Source organism: Dendrobates tinctorius, unplaced genomic scaffold (genome assembly GCF_039654945.1).
Source record: "Dendrobates tinctorius isolate UK_male_01 unplaced genomic scaffold, ASM3965494v1 ptg000011l, whole genome shotgun sequence".
Lineage (NCBI taxonomy): Eukaryota > Metazoa > Chordata > Amphibia > Anura > Dendrobatidae > Dendrobates > Dendrobates tinctorius.
The window spans coordinates 119,455,908-119,476,170 of record NW_027361679.1 but is presented as its reverse complement, the minus strand read 5'-3'; the positions used below and the strand labels follow the sequence as shown (position 1 = coordinate 119,476,170).

The following is a 20,263-nucleotide window of genomic DNA, read 5'->3' as shown; positions in this document are numbered from 1 at the left end:
GAAGCGTGCCATCTCTGACGTTCTTTTCAAGAAGGATAAACTCGGAAGGGCAAGCTTGGAAATAAAACGTACAAAATGTCAACAGGACCAGGGATTCCCAGCCAGTCTCCCATGCTGGTACTGGCCCGGCCTCAAGCTGCTTAGCGGCTGCGATCTGACGAGGGCATGCATATTCATCTTAGAATGGCCGTTGACGGAAGCGTGCCATCTCTGACGTTCTTTTCAAGAAGGATAAACTCGGAAGGGCAAGCTTGGAAAAAAAATGTACAAAATGTCAACAGGACCAGGGATTCCCAGCCAGTCTCCTATGCCGGTACTGGCCCGGCTTCAAGCTGCTTAGCGGCTGCGATGTGACGAGGGAATGCATATTCAGCTTAGAATGGCCGTTGACGGACGCGTGCCATCTCTGACGTTCTTTTCAAGAAGGATAAACTCAGAAGGGCAAGCTTGGAAAAAAAACATACAAAATGTCAACAGGACCAGGGATTCCCAGCCAGTCTCCCATGCCGGTACTGGCCCGGCCTCAAGCTGCTTAGCGGCTGCGATCTGACGAGGGCATGCATATTCAGCTTAGAATGGCCGTTGACGGAAGCGTGCCATCTCTGACGTTCTTTTCAAGAAGGATAAACTCGGAAGGGCAAGCTTGGAAATAAAACGTACAAAATGTCAACAGGACCAGGGATTCCCAGCCAGTCTCCCATGCTGGTACTGGCCCGGCCTCAAGCTGCTTAGCGGCTGCGATCTGACGAGGGCATGCATATTCAGCTTAGAATGGCCGTTGACGGAAGCGTGTCATCTCTGACGTTCTTTTCAAGAAGGATAAACTCGGAAGGGCAAGCTTGGAAAAAAAATGTACAAAATGTCAACAGGACCAGGGATTCCCAGCCAGTCTCCTATGCCGGTACTGGCCCGGCCTCAAGCTGCTTAGCGGCTGCGATGTGACGAGGGAATGCATATTCAGCTTAGAATGGCCGTTGACGGACGCGTGCCATCTCTGACGTTCTTTTCAAGAAGGATAAACTCGGAAGGGCAAGCTTGGAAAAAAAACGTACAAAATGTCAACAGGACCAGGGATTCCCAGCCAGTCTCCCATGCCGGTACTGGCCCGGCCTCAAGCTGCTTAGTGGCTGCGATCTGACGAGGGCAGGCATATTCAGCTTAGAATGGCCGTTGACAGAAGCGTGCCATCTCTGACGTTTTTTTCAAGAAGGATAAACTCGGAAGGGCAAGCTTGGAAAAAAAACGTACAAAATGTCAACAGGACCAGGGATTCCCAGCCAGTCTCCCATGCCGGTACTGGCCCTGCCTCCGGCTGCTTAGCAGCTGCGATCTGATGAGGGTATGCATATTCAGCTTAGAAGGGCCATTGACGGAAGTGTGCCATCTCTGACGTTCTTTTCAAGAAGGATAAACTCGGAAGGGCAAGCTTGGAAATAAAACGTACAAAATGTCAACAGGACCAGGGATTCCCAGCCAGTCTCCCATGCCGGTACTGGCCCGGCCTCAAGCTGCTTAGCAGCTGCGATCTGACGAGGGCATGCATATTCAGCTTAGAATGGCCGTTGACGGAAGTGTGCCATCTCTGACGTTTTTTTCAAGAAGGATAAACTCGGAAGGGCAAGCTTGGAAATAAAACGTACAAAATGTTAACAGGACCAGGGATTCCCAGCCAGTCTCCCATGCCGGTACTGGCCCGGCCTCAGGCTGCTTAGCAGCTGCGATCTGACGAGGGCATGCATATTTAGCTTAGAATGGCCATTGACGGAAGTGTGCAATCTCTGACGTTCTTTTCAAGAAGGATAAACTCGGAAGGGCAAGCTTGGAAATAAAACGTACAAAATGTCAACAGGACCAGGGATTCCCAGCCAGTCTCCCATGCCGGTACTGGCCCGGCCTCAAGCTGCTGCGATCTGACAAGGGCATGCATATTCAGCTTAGAATGGCCATTGACGGAAGTGTGCCATCTCTGACGTTCTTTTCAAGAAGGATAAACTCGGAAGGGCAAGCTTGGAAAAAAAACGTACAAAATGTCAACACGACCAGGGATTCCCAGCCAGTCTCCCATGCCGGTACTGGCCCAGCCTCAAGCTGCTTAGCGGCTGCGATCTGACAAGGGCATGCATATTCAGCTTAGAATGGCCATTGACGGAAGTGTGCCATCTCTGACGTTCTTTTCAAGAAGGATAAACTCGGAAGGGCAAGCTTGGAAAAAAAACGTACAAAATGTCAACAGGACCAGGGATTCCCAGCCAGTCTCCCATGCCGGTACTGGCCCGGCCTCAAGCTGCTTAGCAGCTGCGATCTGACGAGGGCATGCATATTCAGCTTAGAATGGCCGTTGACGGAAGCGTGCCATCTCTGACGTTTTTTTCAAGAAGGATAAACTCGGAAGGGCAAGCTTGGAAAAAAAACGTACAAAATGTCAACAGGACCAGGGATTCCCAGCCAGTCTCCCATGCCGGTACTGGCCCAGCCTCAAGCTGCTTAGCGGCTGCGATCTGACGAGGGCATGCATATTCAGCTTAGAATGGCCGTTGACGGAAGCGTGCCATATCTGACGTTTTTTTCAAGAAGGATAAACTCGGAAGGGCAAGCTTGGAAATAAAACGTACAAAATGTCAACAGGACCAGGGATTCCCAGCCAGTCTCCCATGCCGGTACTGGCCCGGCCTCAAGCTGCTTAGCGGCTGCGATCTGACGAGGGCATGCATATTCAGCTTAGAATGGCCGTTGACGGAAGCGTGCCATCTCTGACGTTCTTTTCAAGAAGGATAAACTCGGAAGGGCAAGCTTGGAAAAAAAATGTACAAAATGTCAACAGGACCAGGGATTCCCAGCCAGTCTCCTATGCCGGTACTGGCCCGGCCTCAAGCTGCTTAGCGGCTGCGATGTGACGAGGGAATGCATATTCAGCTTAGAATGGCCGTTGACGGACGCGTGCCATCTCTGACGTTCTTTTCAAGAAGGATAAACTCGGAAGGGCAAGCTTGGAAAAAAAACGTACAAAATGTCAACAGGACCAGGGATTCCCAGCCAGTCTCCCATGCCGGTACTGGCCCGGCCTCAAGCTGCTTAGTGGCTGCGATCTGACGAGGGCAGGCATATTCAGCTTAGAATGGCCGTTGACAGAAGCGTGCCATCTCTGACGTTTTTTTCAAGAAGGATAAACTCGGAAGGGCAAGCTTGGAAAAAAAACGTACAAAATGTCAACAGGACCAGGGATTCCCAGCCAGTCTCCCATGCCGGTACTGGCCCGGCCTCCGGCTGCTTAGCAGCTGCGATCTGATGAGGGAATGCATATTCAGCTTAGAAGGGCCATTGACGGAAGTGTGCCATCTCTGACGTTCTTTTCAAGAAGGATAAACTCGGAAGGGCAAGCTTGGAAATAAAACGTACAAAATGTCAACAGGACCAGGGATTCCCAGACAGTCTCCCATGCCGGTACTGGCCCGGCCTCAAGCTGCTTAGCAGCTGCGATCTGACGAGGGCATGCATATTCAGCTTAGAATGGCCGTTGACGGAAGTGTGCCATCTCTGACGTTTTTTTCAAGAAGGATAAACTCGGAAGGGCAAGCTTGGAAATAAAACGTACAAAATGTTAACAGGACCAGGGATTCCCAGCCAGTCTCCCATGCCGGTACTGGCCCGGCCTCAAGCTGCTTAGCAGCTGCGATCTGACGAGGGCATGCATATTTAGCTTAGAATGGCCATTGACGGAAGTGTGCAATCTCTGACGTTCTTTTCAAGAAGGATAAACTCGGAAGGGCAAGCTTGGAAATAAAACGTACAAAATGTCAACAGGACCAGGGATTCCCAGCCAGTCTCCCATGCCGGTACTGGCCCGGCCTCAAGCTGCTGCGATCTGACAAGGGCATGCATATTCAGCTTAGAATGGCCATTGACGGAAGTGTGCCATTTCTGACGTTCTTTTCAAGAAGGATAAACTCGGAAGGGCAAGCTTGGAAAAAAAACGTACAAAATGTCAACACGACCAGGGATTCCCAGCCAGTCTCCCATGCCAGTACTGGCCCAGCCTCAAGCTGCTTAGCGGCTGCGATCTGACAAGGGCATGCATATTCAGCTTAGAATGGCCATTGACGGAAGTGTGCCATCTCTGACGTTCTTTTCAAGAAGGATAAACTCGGAAGGGCAAGCTTGGAAAAAAAACGTACAAAATGTCAACAGGACCAGGGATTCCCAGCCAGTCTCCCATGCCGGTACTGGCCCGGCCTCAAGCTGCTTAGCAGCTGCGATCTGACGAGGGCATGCATATTCAGCTTAGAATGGCCGTTGACGGAAGCGTGCCATCTCTGACGTTTTTTTCAAGAAGGATAAACTCGGAAGGGCAAGCTTGGAAAAAAAATGTACAAAATGTCAACAGGACCAGGGATTCCCAGCCAGTCTCCCATGCCGGTACTGGCCCGGCCTCAAGCTGCTTAGCGGCTGCGATCTGACGAGGGCATGCATATTCAGCTTAGAATGGCCGTTGACGGAAGCGTGCCATCTCTGACGTTCTTTTCAAGAAGGATAAACTCGGAAGGGCAAGCTTGGAAAAAAAACGTACAAAATGTCAACAGGACCAGGGATTCCCAGCCAGTCTCCCATGCCGGTACTGGCCCAGCCTCAAGCTGCTTAGTGGCTGCGATCTGACGAGGGCAGGCATATTCAGCTTAGAATGGCCGTTGACAGAAGCGTGCCATCTCTGACGTTTTTTTCAAGAAGGATAAACTCGGAAGGGCAAGCTTGGAAAAAAAACGTACAAAATGTCAACAGGACCAGGGATTCCCAGCCAGTCTCCCATGCCGGTACTGGCCCGGCCTCCGGCTGCTTAGCGGCTGCGATCTGATGAGGGCATGCATATTCAGCTTAGAAGGGCCATTGACGGAAGTGTGCCATCTCTGACGTTCTTTTCAAGAAGGATAAACTCGGAAGGGCAAGCTTGGAAATAAAATGTACAAAATGTCAACAGGACCAGGGATTCCCAGCCAGTCTCCCATGCTGGTACTGGCCCGTCCTCAAGCTGCTGCGATCTGACGAGGGCATGCATATTCAGCTTAGAATGGCCGTTGACGGAAGCGTGCCATCTCTGACGTTCTTTTCAAGAAGGATAAACTCGGAAGGGCAAGCTTGGAAAAAAAACGTACAAAATGTCAACAGGACCAGGGATTCCCAGCCAGTCTCCCATGCCGGCACTGGCCCGGCCTCAAGCTGCTTAGCAGCTGCGATCTGACGAGGGCATGCATATTCAGCTTAGAATGGCCGTTGACAGAAGCGTGCCATCTCTGACGTTCTTTTCAAGAAGGATAAACTCGGAAGGGCAAGCTTGGAAATAAAACGTACAAAATGTCAACAGGACCAGGGATTCCCAGCCAGTCTCCCATGCCGGTACTGGCCCGGCCTCAAGCTGCTTAGCGGCTGCGTTCTGACGAGGGCATGCATATTCAGCTTAGAATGGCCGTTGACGGAAGCGTGCCATCTCTGACGTTTTTTTCAAGAAGAATAAACTCGGAAGGGCAAGCTTGGAAAAAAACGTACAAAATGTCAACAGGACCACGGATTCCCAGCCAGTCTCCCATGCCAGTACTGGCCCGGCCTCAAGCTGCTTAGCGGCTGCGATCTGACGAGGGCAGGCATATTCAGCTTAGAATGGCCGTTGACGGAAGCGTGCCATCTCTGACGTTTTTTTCAAGAAGGATAAACTCGGAAGGGCAAGCTTGGAAAAAAAACGTACAAAATGTCAACAGGACCAGGGATTCCCAGCCAGTCTTCCATGCCGGTACTGGCCCGGCCTCAGGCTGCTTAGCAGCTGCGATCTGACGAGGGCATGCATATTTAGCTTAGAATGGCCATTGACGGAAGTGTGCAATCTCTGACGTTCTTTTCAAGAAGGATAAACTCGGAAGGGCAAGCTTGGAAATAAAACGTACAAAATGTCAACAGGACCAGGGATTCCCAGCCAGTCTCCCATGCCGGTACTGGCCCGGCCTCAAGCTGCTGCGATCTGACAAGGGCATGCATATTCAGCTTAGAATGGCCATTGACGGAAGTGTGCCATCTCTGACGTTCTTTTCAAGAAGGATAAACTCGGAAGGGCAAGCTTGGAAAAAAAACGTACAAAATGTCAACACGACCAGGGATTCCCAGCCAGTCTCCCATGCCAGTACTGGCCCAGCCTCAAGCTGCTTAGCGGCTGCAATCTGACAAGGGCATGCATATTCAGCTTAGAATGGCCATTGACGGAAGTGTGCCATCTCTGACGTTCTTTTCAAGAAGGATAAACTCGGAAGGGCAAGCTTGGAAATAAAACGTACAAAATGTCAACAGGACCAGGGATTCCCAGCCAGTCTCCCATGCCGGTACTGGCCCGGCCTCAAGCTGCTTAGCGGCTGCAATCTGACGAGGGCATGCATATTCAGCTTAGAATGGCCGTTGACAGAAGCGTGCCATCTCTGACGTTTTTTTCAAGAAGGATAAACTCGGAAGGGCAAGCTTGGAAATAAAACATACAAAATGTTAACAGGACCAGGGATTCCCAGCCAGTCTCCCATGCCGGTACTGGCCCGGCCTCAAGCTGCTTAGCAGCTGCAATCTGACAAGGGCATGCATATTCAGCTTAGAATGGCCGTTGACAGAAGCGTGCCATCTCTGACGTTCTTTTCATGAAGGATAAACTCGGAAGGGCAAGCTTGGAAATAAAACGTACAAAATGTCAACAGGACCAGGGATTCCCAGCCAGTCTCCCATGCCGGTACTGGCCCGGCCTCAAGCTGCTGCGATGTGACGAGGGCATGCATATTCAGCTTAGAATGGCCGTTGACGGAAGCGTGCCATCTCTGACGTTCTTTTCAAGAAGGATAAACTCGGAAGGGCAAGCTTGGAAAAAAAACATACAAAATGTCAACAGGACCAGGGATTCCCAGCCAGTCTCCCATGCCGGTACTGGCCCGGCCTCAAGCTGCTTAGCGGCTGCGATCTGACGAGGGCATGCATATTCAGCTTAGAATGGCCGTTGACGGAAGCGTGCCATCTCTGACGTTCTTTTCAAGAAGGATAAACTCGGAAGGGCAAGCTTGGAAATAAAACGTACAAAATGTCAACAGGACCAGGGATTCCCAGCCAGTCTCCCATGCTGGTACTGGCCCGGCCTCAAGCTGCTTAGCGGCTGCGATCTGACGAGGGCATGCATATTCATCTTAGAATGGCCGTTGACGGAAGCGTGCCATCTCTGACGTTCTTTTCAAGAAGGATAAACTCGGAAGGGCAAGCTTGGAAAAAAAATGTACAAAATGTCAACAGGACCAGGGATTCCCAGCCAGTCTCCTATGCCGGTACTGGCCCGGCCTCAAGCTGCTTAGCGGCTGCGATGTGACGAGGGAATGCATATTCAGCTTAGAATGGCCGTTGACGGACGTGTGCCATCTCTGACGTTCTTTTCAAGAAGGATAAACTCGGAAGGGCAAGCTTGGAAATAAAACGTACAAAATGTCAACAGGACCAGGGATTCCCAGCCAGTCTCCCATGCCGGTACTGGCCCGGCCTCAAGCTGCTTAGTGGCTGCGATCTGACGAGGGCAGGCATATTCAGCTTAGAATGGCCGTTGACAGAAGCGTGCCATCTCTGACGTTTTTTTCAAGAAGGATAAACTCGGAAGGGCAAGCTTGGAAAAAAAACGTACAAAATGTCAACAGGACCAGGGATTCCCAGCCAGTCTCCCATGCCGGTACTGGCCCGGCCTCCGGCTGCTTAGCAGCTGCGATCTGATGAGGGCATGCATATTCAGCTTAGAAGGGCCATTGACGGAAGTGTGCCATCTCTGACGTTCTTTTCAAGAAGGATAAACTCGGAAGGGCAAGCTTGGAAATAAAACGTACAAAATGTCAACAGGACCAGGGATTCCCAGCCAGTCTCCCATGCCGGTACTGGCCCGGCCTCAAGCTGCTTAGCAGCTGCGATCTGACGAGGGCATGCATATTCAGCTTAGAATGGCCGTTGAAGGAAGTGTGCCATCTCTGACGTTTTTTTCAAGAAGGATAAACTCGGAAGGGCAAGCTTGGAAATAAAACGTACAAAATGTTAACAGGACCAGGGATTCCCAGCCAGTCTCCCATGCCGGTACTGGCCCGGCCTCAGGCTGCTTAGCAGCTGCGATCTGACGAGGGCATGCATATTTAGCTTAGAATGGCCATTGACGGAAGTGTGCAATCTCTGACGTTCTTTTCAAGAAGGATAAACTCGGAAGGGCAAGCTTGGAAATAAAACGTACAAAATGTCAACAGGACCAGGGATTCCCAGCCAGTCTCCCATGCCGGTACTGGCCCGGCCTCAAGCTGCTGCGATCTGACAAGGGCATGCATATTCAGCTTAGAATGGCCATTGACGGAAGTGTGCCATCTCTGACGTTCTTTTCAAGAAGGATAAACTCGGAAGGGCAAGCTTGGAAAAAAAACGTACAAAATGTCAACACGACCAGTGATTCCCAGCCAGTCTCCCATGCCAGTACTGGCCCAGCCTCAAGCTGCTTAGCGGCTGCGATCTGACAAGGGCATGCATATTCAGCTTAGAATGGCCATTGACGGAAGTGTGCCATCTCTGACGTTCTTTTCAAGAAGGATAAACTCGGAAGGGCAAGCTTGGAAATAAAACGTACAAAATGTCAACAGGACCAGGGATTCCCAGCCAGTCTCCCATGCCGGTACTGGCCCGGCCTCAAGCTGCTTATCGGCTGCAATCTGACGAGGGCATGCATATTCAGCTTAGAATGGCCGTTGACAGAAGCGTACCATCTCTGACGTTTTTTTCAAGAAGGATAAACTCGGAAGGGCAAGCTTGGAAATAAAACATACAAAATGTTAACAGGACCAGGGATTCCCAGCCAGTCTCCCATGCCGGTACTGGCCCGGCCTCAAGCTGCTTAGCAGCTGCAATCTGACAAGGGAATGCATATTCAGCTTAGAATGGCCGTTGACAGAAGCGTGCCATCTCTGACGTTCTTTTCAAGAAGGATAAACTCGGAAGGGCAAGCTTGGAAATAAAACGTACAAAATGTCAACAGGACCAGGGATTCCCAGCCAGTCTCCCATGCCGGTACTGGCCCGGCCTCAAGCTGCTGCGATGTGACGAGGGCATGCATATTCAGCTTAGAATGGCCATTGACGGAAGCGTGCCATCTCTGACGTTCTTTTCAAGAAGGATAAACTCGGAAGGGCAAGCTTGGAAAAAAAACATACAAAATGTCAACAGGACCAGGGATTCCCAGCCAGTCTCCCATGCCGGTACTGGCCCGGCCTCAAGCTGCTTAGCGGCTGCGATCTGACGAGGGCATGCATATTCAGCTTAGAATGGCCGTTGACGGAAGCGTGCCATCTCTGACGTTCTTTTCAAGAAGGATAAACTCGGAAGGGCAAGCTTGGAAATAAAACGTACAAAATGTCAACAGGACCAGGGATTCCCAGCCAGTCTCCCATGCTGGTACTGGCCCGTCCTCAAGCTGCTTAGCGGCTGCGATCTGACGAGGGCATGCATATTCAGCTTAGAATGGCCGTTGACGGAAGCGTGCCATCTCTGACGTTCTTTTCAAGAAGGATAAACTCGGAAGGGCAAGCTTGGAAAAAAAATGTACAAAATGTCAACAGGACCAGGGATTCCCAGCCAGTCTCCTATGCCGGTACTGGCCCGGCCTCAAGCTGCTTAGCGGCTGCGATGTGACGAGGGAATGCATATTCAGCTTAGAATGGCCGTTGACGGACGCGTGCCATCTCTGACGTTCTTTTCAAGAAGGATAAACTCGGAAGGGCAAGCTTGGAAAAAAAACGTACAAAATGTCAACAGGACCAGGGATTCCCAGCCAGTCTCCCATGCCGGTACTGGCCCGGCCTCCGGCTGCTTAGCAGCTGCGATCTGATGAGGGCATGCATATTCAGCTTAGAAGGGCCATTGACGGAAGTGTGCCATCTCTGACGTTCTTTTCAAGAAGGATAAACTCGGAAGGGCAAGCTTGGAAATAAAACGTACAAAATGTCAACAGGACCAGGGATTCCCAGCCAGTCTCCCATGCCGGTACTGGCCCGGCCTCAAGCTGCTTAGCAGCTGCGATCTGACGAGGGCATGCATATTCAGCTTAGAATGGCCGTTGACGGAAGTGTGCCATCTCTGACGTTTTTTTCAAGAAGGATAAACTCGGAAGGGCAAGCTTGGAAATAAAACGTACAAAATGTTAACAGGACCAGGGATTCCCAGCCAGTCTCCCATGCCGGTACTGGCCCGGCCTCAGGCTGCTTAGCAGCTGCGATCTGACGAGGGCATGCATATTTAGCTTAGAATGGCCATTGACGGAAGTGTGCAATCTCTGACGTTCTTTTCAAGAAGGATAAACTCGGAAGGGCAAGCTTGGAAATAAAACGTACAAAATGTCAACAGGACCAGGGATTCCCAGCCAGTCTCCCATGCCGGTACTGGCCCGGCCTCAAGCTGCTGCGATCTGACAAGGGCATGCATATTCAGCTTAGAATGGCCATTGACGGAAGAGTGCCATCTCTGACGTTCTTTTCAAGAAGGATAAACTCGGAAGGGCAAGCTTGGAAAAAAAACGTACAAAATGTCAACACGACCAGGGATTCCCAGCCAGTCTCCCATGCCAGTACTGGCCCAGCCTCAAGCTGCTTAGCGGCTGCGATCTGACAAGGGCATGCATATTCAGCTTAGAATGGCCATTGACGGAAGTGTGCCATCTCTGACGTTCTTTTCAAGAAGGATAAACTCGGAAGGGCAAGCTTGGAAAAAAAACGTACAAAATGTCAACAGGACCAGGGATTCCCAGCCAGTCTCCCATGCCGGTACTGGCCCGGCCTCAAGCTGCTTAGCAGCTGCGATCTGACGAGGGCATGCATATTCAGCTTAGAATGGCCGTTGACGGAAGCGTGCCATCTCTGACGTTTTTTTCAAGAAGGATAAACTCGGAAGGGCAAGCTTGGAAAAAAAACGTACAAAATGTCAACAGGACCAGGGATTCCCAGCCAGTCTCCCATGCCGGTACTGGCCCGGCCTCAAGCTGCTTAGCGGCTGCGATCTGACGAGGGCATGCATATTCAGCTTAGAATGGCCGTTGACGGAAGCGTGCCATCTCTGACGTTCTTTTCAAGAAGGATAAACTCGGAAGGGCAAGCTTGGAAATAAAACGTACAAAATGTCAACAGGACCAGGGATTCCCAGCCAGTCTCCCATGCTGGTACTGGCCCGGCCTCAAGCTGCTTAGCGGCTGCGATCTGACGAGGGCATACATATTCATCTTAGAATGGCCGTTGACGGAAGCGTGCCATCTCTGACGTTCTTTTCAAGAAGGATAAACTCGGAAGGGCAAGCTTGGAAAAAAAATGTACAAAATGTCAACAGGACCAGGGATTCCCAGCCAGTCTCCTATGCCGGTACTGGCCCGGCTTCAAGCTGCTTAGCGGCTGCGATGTGACGAGGGAATGCATATTCAGCTTAGAATGGCCGTTGACGGACGCGTGCCATCTCTGACGTTCTTTTCAAGAAGGATAAACTCGGAAGGGCAAGCTTGGAAAAAAAACGTACAAAATGTCAACAGGACCAGGGATTCCCAGCCAGTCTCCCATGCCGGTACTGGCCCGGCCTCAAGCTGCTTAGTGGCTGCGATCTGACGAGGGCAGGCATATTCAGCTTAGAATGGCCGTTGACAGAAGCGTGCCATCTCTGACGTTTTTTTCAAGAAGGATAAACTCGGAAGGGCAAGCTTGGAAAAAAAACGTACAAAATGTCAACAGGACCAGGGATTCCCAGCCAGTCTCCCATGCCGGTACTGGCCCGGCCTCCGGCTGCTTAGCGGCTGCGATCTGATGAGGGCATGCATATTCAGCTTAGAAGGGCCATTGACGGAAGTGTGCCATCTCTGACGTTCTTTTCAAGAAGGATAAACTCGGAAGGGCAAGCTTGGAAATAAAACGTACAAAATGTCAACAGGACCAGGGATTCCCAGCCAGTCTCCCATGCTGGTACTGGCCCGGCCTCAAGCTGCTGCGATCTGACGAGGGCATGCATATTCAGCTTAGAATGGCCGTTGACGGAAGCGTGCCATCTCTGACGTTCTTTTCAAGAAGGATAAACTCGGAAGGGCAAGCTTGGAAAAAAAACGTACAAAATGTCAACAGGACCAGGGATTCCCAGCCAGTCTCCCATGCCGGCACTGGCCCGGCCTCAAGCTGCTTAGCAGCTGCGATCTGAGAGGGCATGCATATTCAGCTTAGAATGGCCGTTGACGGAAGCGTGCCATCTCTGACGTTTTTTTCAAGAAGGATAAACTCGGAAGGGCAAGCTTGGAAAAAAAACGTACAAAATGTCAACAGGACCAGGGATTCCCAGCCAGTCTCCCATGCCGGTACTGGCCCAGCCTCAAGCTGCTTAGCGGCTGCGATCTGACGAGGGCATGCATATTCAGCTTAGAATGGCCGTTGACGGAAGCGTGCCATCTCTGACGTTTTTTTCAAGAAGGATAAACTCGGAAGGGCAAGCTTGGAAATAAAACGTACAAAATGTCAACAGGACCAGGGATTCCCAGCCAGTCTCCCATGCCGGTACTGGCCCGGCCTCAAGCTGCTGCGATCTGACGAGGGCATGCATATTCAGCTTAGAATGGCCGTTGACGGAAGCGTGCCATCTCTGACGTTCTTTTCAAGAAGGATAAACTTGGAAGGGCAAGCTTGGAAAAAAAACATTCAAAATGTCAACAGGACCAGGGATTCCCAGCCAGTCTCCCATGCCGGTACTGGCCCGGCCTCAAGCTGCTTAGCGGCTGCGATCTGACGAGGGCATGCATATTCAGCTTAGAATGGCCGTTGACAGAAGCGTGCCATCTCTGACGTTCTTTTCAAGAAGGATAAACTCGGAAGGGCAAGCTTGGAAATAAAACGTACAAAATGTCAACAGGACCAGGGATTCCCAGCCAGTCTCCCATGCCGGTACTGGCCCGGCCTCAAGCTGCTTAGCGGCTGCGATCTGACGAGGGCATGCATATTCAGCTTAGAATGGCCGTTGACGGAAGCGTGCCATCTCTGACGTTTTTTTCAAGAAGAATAAACTCGGAAGGGCAAGCTTGGAAAAAAACGTACAAAATGTCAACAGGACCAGGGATTCCCAGCCAGTCTCCCATGCCAGTACTGGCCCGGCCTCAAGCTGCTTAGCGGCTGCGATCTGACGAGGGCAGGCATATTCAGCTTAGAATGGCCGTTGACGGAAGCGTGCCATCTCTGACGTTTTTTTCAAGAAGGATAAACTCGGAAGGGCAAGCTTGGAAAAAAAACGTACAAAATGTCAACAGGACCAGGGATTCCCAGCCAGTCTTCCATGCCGGTACTGGCCCGGCCTCAGGCTGCTTAGCAGCTGCGATCTGACGAGGGCATGCATATTTAGCTTAGAATGGCCATTGACGGAAGTGTGCAATCTCTGACGTTCTTTTCAAGAAGGATAAACTCGGAAGGGCAAGCTTGGAAATAAAACGTACAAAATGTCAACAGGACCAGGGATTCCCAGCCAGTCTCCCATGCCGGTACTGGCCCGGCCTCAAGCTGCTGCGATCTGACAAGGGCATGCATATTCAGCTTAGAATGGCCATTGACGGAAGTGTGCCATCTCTGACGTTCTTTTCAAGAAGGATAAACTCGGAAGGGCAAGCTTGGAAAAAAAACGTACAAAATGTCAACACGACCAGGGATTCCCAGCCAGTCTCCCATGCCAGTACTGGCCCAGCCTCAAGCTGCTTAGCGGCTGCAATCTGACAAGGGCATGCATATTCAGCTTAGAATGGCCATTGACGGAAGTGTGCCATCTCTGACGTTCTTTTCAAGAAGGATAAACTCGGAAGGGCAAGCTTGGAAATAAAACGTACAAAATGTCAACAGGACCAGGGATTCCCAGCCAGTCTCCCATGCCGGTACTGGCCCGGCCTCAAGCTGCTTAGCGGCTGCAATCTGACGAGGGCATGCATATTCAGCTTAGAATGGCCGTTGACAGAAGCGTGCCATCTCTGACGTTTTTTTCAAGAAGGATAAACTCGGAAGGGCAAGCTTGGAAATAAAACATACAAAATGTTAACAGGACCAGGGATTCCCAGCCAGTCTCCCATGCCGGTACTGGCCCGGCCTCAAGCTGCTTAGCAGCTGCAATCTGACAAGGGCATGCATATTCAGCTTAGAATGGCCGTTGACAGGAGCGTGCCATCTCTGACGTTCTTTTCAAGAAGGATAAACTCGGAAGGGCAAGCTTGGAAATAAAACGTACAAAATGTCAACAGGACCAGGGATTCCCAGCCAGTCTCCCATGCCGGTACTGGCCCGGCCTCAAGCTGCTGCGATGTGACGAGGGCATGCATATTCAGCTTAGAATGGCCGTTGACGGAAGCGTGCCATCTCTGACGTTCTTTTCAAGAAGGATAAACTCGGAAGGGCAAGCTTGGAAAAAAAACATACAAAATGTCAACAGGACCAGGGATTCCCAGCCAGTCTCCCATGCCGGTACTGGCCCGGCCTCAGGCTGCTTAGCAGCTGCGATCTGACGAGGGCATGCATATTTAGCTTAGAATGGCCATTGACGGAAGTGTGCAATCTCTGACGTTCTTTTCAAGAAGGATAAACTCGGAAGGGCAAGCTTGGAAATAAAACGTACAAAATGTCAACAGGACCAGGGATTCCCAGCCAGTCTCCCATGCCGGTACTGGCCCGGCCTCAAGCTGCTGCGATCTGACAAGGGCATGCATATTCAGCTTAGAATGGCCATTGACGGAAGTGTGCCATCTCTGACGTTCTTTTCAAGAAGGATAAACTCGGAAGGGCAAGCTTGGAAAAAAAACGTACAAAATGTCAACACGACCAGGGATTCCCAGCCAGTCTCCCATGCCAGTACTGGCCCAGCCTCAAGCTGCTTAGCGGCTGCGATCTGACAAGGGCATGCATATTCAGCTTAGAATGGCCATTGACGGAAGTGTGCCATCTCTGACGTTCTTTTCAAGAAGGATAAACTCGGAAGGGCAAGCTTGGAAAAAAAACGTACAAAATGTCAACAGGACCAGGGATTCCCAGCCAGTCTCCCATGCCGGTACTGGCCCGGCCTCAAGCTGCTTAGCAGCTGCGATCTGACGAGGGCATGCATATTCAGCTTAGAATGGCCGTTGACGGAAGCGTGCCATCTCTGACATTTTTTTCAAGAAGGATAAACTCGGAAGGGCAAGCTTGGAAAAAAAACGTACAAAATGTCAACAGGACCAGGGATTCCCAGCCAGTCTCCCATGCCGGTACTGGCCCGGCCTCAAGCTGCTTAGCGGCTGCGATCTGACGAGGGCATGCATATTCAGCTTAGAATGGCCGTTGACAGAAGCGTGCCATCTCTGACGTTCTTTTCAAGAAGGATAAACTCGGAAGGGCAAGCTTGGAAATAAAACGTACAAAATGTCAACAGGACAAGGGATTCCCAGCCAGTCTCCCATGCCGGTACTGGCCCGGCCTCAAGCTGCTTAGCGGCTGCGATCTGACGAGGGCATGCATATTCAGCTTAGAATGGCCGTTGACGGAAGCGTGCCATCTCTGACGTTCTTTTCAAGAAGGATAAACTCGGAAGGGCAAGCTTGGAAATAAAACGTACAAAATGTCAACAGGACCAGGGATTCCCAGCCAGTCTCCCATGCTGGTACTGGCCCAGCCTCAAGCTGCTTAGCGGCTGCGATCTGACGAGGGCATGCATATTCATCTTAGAATGGCCGTTGACGGAAGCGTGCCATCTCTGACGTTCTTTTCAAGAAGGATAAACTCGGAAGGGCAAGCTTGGAAAAAAAATGTACAAAATGTCAACAGGACCAGGGATTCCCAGCCAGTCTCCTATGCCGGTACTGGCCCGGCTTCAAGCTGCTTAGCGGCTGCGATGTGACGAGGGAATGCATATTCAGCTTAGAATGGCCGTTGACGGACGCGTGCCATCTCTGACGTTCTTTTCAAGAAGGATAAACTCGGAAGGGCAAGCTTGGAAAAAAAACGTACAAAATGTCAACAGGACCAGGGATTCCCAGCCAGTCTCCCATGCCGGTACTGGCCCGGCCTCAAGCTGCTTAGTGGCTGCGATCTGACGAGGGCAGGCATATTCAGCTTAGAATGGCCGTTGACAGAAGCGTGCCATCTCTGACGTTTTTTTCAAGAAGGATAAACTCGGAAGGGCAAGCTTGGAAAAAAAACGTACAAAATGTCAACAGGACCAGGGATTCCCAGCCAGTCTCCCATGCCGGTACTGGCCCGGCCTCCGGCTGCTTAGCGGCTGCGATCTGATGAGGGAATGCATATTCAGCTTAGAAGGGCCATTGACGGAAGTGTGCCATCTCTGACGTTCTTTTCAAGAAGGATAAACTCGGAAGGGCAAGCTTGGAAATAAAACGTACAAAATGTCAACAGGACCAGGGATTCCCAGCCAGTCTCCCATGCTGGTACTGGCCCGGCCTCAAGCTGCTGCGATCTGACGAGGGCATGCATATTCAGCTTAGAATGGCCGTTGACGGAAGCGTGCCATCTCTGACGTTCTTTTCAAGAAGGATAAACTCGGAAGGGCAAGCTTGGAAAAAAAACGTACAAAATGTCAACAGGACCAGGGATTCCCAGCCAGTCTCCCTTGCCGGCACTGGCCCGGCCTCAAGCTGCTTAGCAGCTGCGATCTGACGAGGGCATGCATATTCAGCTTAGAATGGCCGTTGACGGAAGCGTGCCATCTCTGACGTTTTTTTCAAGAAGGATAAACTCGGAAGGGCAAGCTTGGAAAAAAAACGTACAAAATGTCAACAGGACCAGGGATTCCCAGCCAGTCTCCCATGCCGGTACTGGCCCAGCCTCAAGCTGCTTAGCGGCTGCGATCTGACGAGGGCATGCATATTCAGCTTAGAATGGCCGTTGACGGAAGCGTGCCATCTCTGACGTTTTTTTCAAGAAGGATAAACTCGGAAGGGCAAGCTTGGAAATAAAACGTACAAAATGTCAACAGGACCAGGGATTCCCAGCCAGTCTCCCATGCCGGTACTGGCCCGGCCTCAAGCTGCTGCGATCTGACGAGGGCATGCATATTCAGCTTAGAATGGCCGTTGACGGAAGCGTGCCATCTCTGACGTTCTTTTCAAGAAGGATAAACTCGGAAGGGCAAGCTTGGAAAAAAAACATTCAAAATGTCAACAGGACCAGGGATTCCCAGCCAGTCTCCCATGCCGGTACTGGCCCGGCCTCAAGCTGCTTAGCGGCTGCGATCTGACGAGGGCATGCATATTCAGCTTAGAATGGCCGTTGACGGAAGCGTGCCATCTCTGACGTTTTTTTCAAGAAGAATAAACTCGGAAGGGCAAGCTTGGAAAAAAACGTACAAAATGTCAACAGGACCAGGGATTCCCAGCCAGTCTCCCATGCCAGTACTGGCCCGGCCTCAAGCTGCTTAGCGGCTGCGATCTGACGAGGGCAGGCATATTCAGCTTAGAATGGCCGTTGACGGAAGCGTGCCATCTCTGACGTTTTTTTCAAGAAGGATAAACTCGGTAGGGCAAGCTTGGAAAAAAAACGTACAAAATGTCAACAGGACCAGGGATTCCCAGCCAGTCTTCCATGCCGGTACTGGCCCGGCCTCAGGCTGCTTAGCAGCTGCGATCTGACGAGGGCATGCATATTTAGCTTAGAATGGCCATTGACGGAAGTGTGCAATCTCTGACGTTCTTTTCAAGAAGGATAAACTCGGAAGGGCAAGCTTGGAAATAAAACGTACAAAATGTCAACAGGACCAGGGATTCCCAGCCAGTCTCCCATGCCGGTACTGGCCCGGCCTCAAGCTGCTGCGATCTGACAAGGGCATGCATATTCAGCTTAGAATGGCCATTGACGGAAGTGTGCCATCTCTGACGTTCTTTTCAAGAAGGATAAACTCGGAAGGGCAAGCTTGGAAAAAAAACGTACAAAATGTCAACACGACCAGGGATTCCCAGCCAGTCTCCCATGCCAGTACCGGCCCAGCCTCAAGCTGCTTAGCGGCTGCAATCTGACAAGGGCATGCATATTCAGCTTAGAATGGCCATTGACGGAAGTGTGCCATCTCTGACGTTCTTTTCAAGAAGGATAAACTCGGAAGGGCAAGCTTGGAAATAAAACGTACAAAATGTCAACAGGACCAGGGATTCCCAGCCAGTCTCCCATGCCGGTACTGGCCCGGCCTCAAGCTGCTTAGCGGCTGCAATCTGACGAGGGCATGCATATTCAGCTTAGAATGGCCGTTGACAGAAGCGTGCCATCTCTGACGTTTTTTTCAAGAAGGATAAACTCGGAAGGGCAAGCTTGGAAATAAAACATACAAAATGTTAACAGGACCAGGGATTCCCAGCCAGTCTCCCATGCCGGTACTGGCCCGGCCTCAAGCTGCTAAGCAGCTGCAATCTGACAAGGGCATGCATATTCAGCTTAGAATGGCCGTTGACAGGAGCGTGCCATCTCTGACGTTCTTTTCAAGAAGGATAAACTCGGAAGGGCAAGCTTGGAAATAAAACGTACAAAATGTCAACAGGACCAGGGAATCCCAGCCAGTCTCCCATGCCGGTACTGGCCCGGCCTCAAGCTGCTGCGATGTGACGAGGGCATGCATATTCAGCTTAGAATGGCCGTTGACGGAAGCGTGCCATCTCTGACGTTCTTTTCAAGAAGGATAAACTCGGAAGGGCAAGCTTGGAAAAAAAACGTACAAAATGTCAACAGGACCAGGGATTCCCAGCCAGTCTCCCATGCCGGTACTGGCCCGGCCTCAAGCTGCTTAGCGGCTGCGATCTGACGAGGGCATGCATATTCAGCTTAGAATGGCCGTTGACGGAAGCGTGCCATCTCTGACGTTCTTTTCAAGAAGGATAAACTCGGAAGGGCAAGCTTGGAAATAAAACGTACAAAATGTCAACAGGACCAGGGATTCCCAGCCAGTCTCCCATGCTGGTACTGGCCCGGCCTCAAGCTGCTTAGCGGCTGCGATCTGACGAGGGCATGCATATTCATCTTAGAATGGCCGTTGACGGAAGCGCGCCATCTCTGACGTTCTTTTCAAGAAGGATAAACTCGGAAGGGCAAGCTTGGAAAAAAAATGTACAAAATGTCAACAGGACCAGGGATTCCCAGCCAGTCTCCTATGCCGGTACTGGCCCGGCTTCAAGCTGCTTAGCGGCTGCGATGTGACGAGGGAATGCATATTCAGCTTAGAATGGCCGTTGACGGACGCGTGCCATCTCTGACGTTCTTTTCAAGAAGGATAAACTCAGAAGGGCAAGCTTGGAAAAAAAACATACAAAATGTCAACAGGACCAGGGATTCCCAGCCAGTCTCCCATGCCGGTACTGGCCCGGCCTCAAGCTGCTTAGCGGCTGCGATCTGACGAGGGCATGCATATTCAGCTTAGAATGGCCGTTGACGGAAGCGTGCCATCTCTGACGTTCTTTTCAAGAAGGATAAACTCGGAAGGGCAAGCTTGGAAATAAAACGTACAAAATGTCAACAGGACCAGGGATTCCCAGCCAGTCTCCCATGCTGGTACTGGCCCGGCCTCAAGCTGCTGCGATCTGACGAGGGCATGCATATTCAGCTTAGAATGGCCGTTGACGGAAGCGTGTCATCTCTGACGTTCTTTTCAAGAAGGATAAACTCGGAAGGGCAAGCTTGGAAAAAAAATGTACAAAATGTCAACAGGACCAGGGATTCCCAGCCAGTCTCCTATGCCGGTACTGGCCCGGCCTCAAGCTGCTTAGCGGCTGCGATGTGACGAGGGAATGCATATTCAGCTTAGAATGGCCGTTGACGGACGCGTGCCATCTCTGACGTTCTTTTCAAGAAGGATAAACTCGAAAGGGCAAGCTTGGAAAAAAAACGTACAAAATGTCAACAGGACCAGGGATTCCCAGCCAGTCTCCCATGCCGGTACTGGCCCGGCCTCAAGCTGCTTAGTGGCTGCGATCTGACGAGGGCAGGAATATTCAGCTTAGAATGGCCGTTGACAGAAGCGTGCCATCTCTGACGTTTTTTTCAAGAAGGATAAACTCGGAAGGGCAAGCTTGGAAAAAAAACGTACAAAATGTCAACAGGACCAGGGATTCCCAGCCAGTCTCCCATGCCGGTACTGGCCCGGCCTCCTGCTGCTTAGCAGCTGCGATCTGATGAGGGCATGCATATTCAGCTTAGAAGGGCCATTGACGGAAGTGTGCCATCTCTGACGTTCTTTT

At 51.1% G+C, this 20,263-nt stretch overlaps 31 pseudogenes; all 31 read right to left on the bottom strand.

The window, feature by feature from the left end:
- Window positions 1-468: 468 nt before the first annotated feature.
- LOC141053824 (5S ribosomal RNA) lies at window positions 469-587 on the bottom strand (annotated as a pseudogene).
- Window positions 588-664: 77 nt separating this feature from the next.
- On the bottom strand, window positions 665-783 carry LOC141051473 (5S ribosomal RNA; annotated as a pseudogene).
- Window positions 784-1,056: 273 nt separating this feature from the next.
- LOC141057432 (5S ribosomal RNA) lies at window positions 1,057-1,175 on the bottom strand (annotated as a pseudogene).
- Window positions 1,176-1,448: 273 nt separating this feature from the next.
- Window positions 1,449-1,567, bottom strand: LOC141056043 (5S ribosomal RNA; annotated as a pseudogene).
- Window positions 1,568-2,224: 657 nt separating this feature from the next.
- LOC141056040 (5S ribosomal RNA) lies at window positions 2,225-2,343 on the bottom strand (annotated as a pseudogene).
- Window positions 2,344-2,616: 273 nt separating this feature from the next.
- Window positions 2,617-2,735, bottom strand: LOC141053823 (5S ribosomal RNA; annotated as a pseudogene).
- Window positions 2,736-3,008: 273 nt separating this feature from the next.
- On the bottom strand, window positions 3,009-3,127 carry LOC141057421 (5S ribosomal RNA; annotated as a pseudogene).
- Window positions 3,128-3,400: 273 nt separating this feature from the next.
- On the bottom strand, window positions 3,401-3,519 carry LOC141059190 (5S ribosomal RNA; annotated as a pseudogene).
- A 657-nt stretch (window positions 3,520-4,176) lies between these two features.
- Window positions 4,177-4,295, bottom strand: LOC141056035 (5S ribosomal RNA; annotated as a pseudogene).
- A 77-nt stretch (window positions 4,296-4,372) lies between these two features.
- LOC141053819 (5S ribosomal RNA) lies at window positions 4,373-4,491 on the bottom strand (annotated as a pseudogene).
- A 77-nt stretch (window positions 4,492-4,568) lies between these two features.
- LOC141058709 (5S ribosomal RNA) lies at window positions 4,569-4,687 on the bottom strand (annotated as a pseudogene).
- Window positions 4,688-5,344: 657 nt separating this feature from the next.
- LOC141059096 (5S ribosomal RNA) lies at window positions 5,345-5,463 on the bottom strand (annotated as a pseudogene).
- Window positions 5,464-5,539: 76 nt separating this feature from the next.
- On the bottom strand, window positions 5,540-5,658 carry LOC141051381 (5S ribosomal RNA; annotated as a pseudogene).
- A 1,237-nt stretch (window positions 5,659-6,895) lies between these two features.
- LOC141053813 (5S ribosomal RNA) lies at window positions 6,896-7,014 on the bottom strand (annotated as a pseudogene).
- Window positions 7,015-7,483: 469 nt separating this feature from the next.
- On the bottom strand, window positions 7,484-7,602 carry LOC141057410 (5S ribosomal RNA; annotated as a pseudogene).
- A 1,629-nt stretch (window positions 7,603-9,231) lies between these two features.
- On the bottom strand, window positions 9,232-9,350 carry LOC141053810 (5S ribosomal RNA; annotated as a pseudogene).
- Window positions 9,351-10,015: 665 nt separating this feature from the next.
- LOC141056033 (5S ribosomal RNA) lies at window positions 10,016-10,134 on the bottom strand (annotated as a pseudogene).
- A 657-nt stretch (window positions 10,135-10,791) lies between these two features.
- On the bottom strand, window positions 10,792-10,910 carry LOC141056027 (5S ribosomal RNA; annotated as a pseudogene).
- A 77-nt stretch (window positions 10,911-10,987) lies between these two features.
- LOC141053798 (5S ribosomal RNA) lies at window positions 10,988-11,106 on the bottom strand (annotated as a pseudogene).
- Window positions 11,107-11,575: 469 nt separating this feature from the next.
- On the bottom strand, window positions 11,576-11,694 carry LOC141057399 (5S ribosomal RNA; annotated as a pseudogene).
- A 1,040-nt stretch (window positions 11,695-12,734) lies between these two features.
- On the bottom strand, window positions 12,735-12,853 carry LOC141053795 (5S ribosomal RNA; annotated as a pseudogene).
- Window positions 12,854-12,930: 77 nt separating this feature from the next.
- On the bottom strand, window positions 12,931-13,049 carry LOC141053791 (5S ribosomal RNA; annotated as a pseudogene).
- Window positions 13,050-13,125: 76 nt separating this feature from the next.
- On the bottom strand, window positions 13,126-13,244 carry LOC141053846 (5S ribosomal RNA; annotated as a pseudogene).
- Window positions 13,245-15,061: 1,817 nt separating this feature from the next.
- On the bottom strand, window positions 15,062-15,180 carry LOC141056019 (5S ribosomal RNA; annotated as a pseudogene).
- Window positions 15,181-15,257: 77 nt separating this feature from the next.
- Window positions 15,258-15,376, bottom strand: LOC141053787 (5S ribosomal RNA; annotated as a pseudogene).
- Window positions 15,377-16,041: 665 nt separating this feature from the next.
- On the bottom strand, window positions 16,042-16,160 carry LOC141057388 (5S ribosomal RNA; annotated as a pseudogene).
- Window positions 16,161-17,201: 1,041 nt separating this feature from the next.
- Window positions 17,202-17,320, bottom strand: LOC141053783 (5S ribosomal RNA; annotated as a pseudogene).
- A 76-nt stretch (window positions 17,321-17,396) lies between these two features.
- Window positions 17,397-17,515, bottom strand: LOC141053805 (5S ribosomal RNA; annotated as a pseudogene).
- A 1,237-nt stretch (window positions 17,516-18,752) lies between these two features.
- On the bottom strand, window positions 18,753-18,871 carry LOC141053777 (5S ribosomal RNA; annotated as a pseudogene).
- A 469-nt stretch (window positions 18,872-19,340) lies between these two features.
- On the bottom strand, window positions 19,341-19,459 carry LOC141053771 (5S ribosomal RNA; annotated as a pseudogene).
- Window positions 19,460-19,920: 461 nt separating this feature from the next.
- Window positions 19,921-20,039, bottom strand: LOC141058035 (5S ribosomal RNA; annotated as a pseudogene).
- Between the last annotated feature and the right edge of the window lie 224 nt (window positions 20,040-20,263).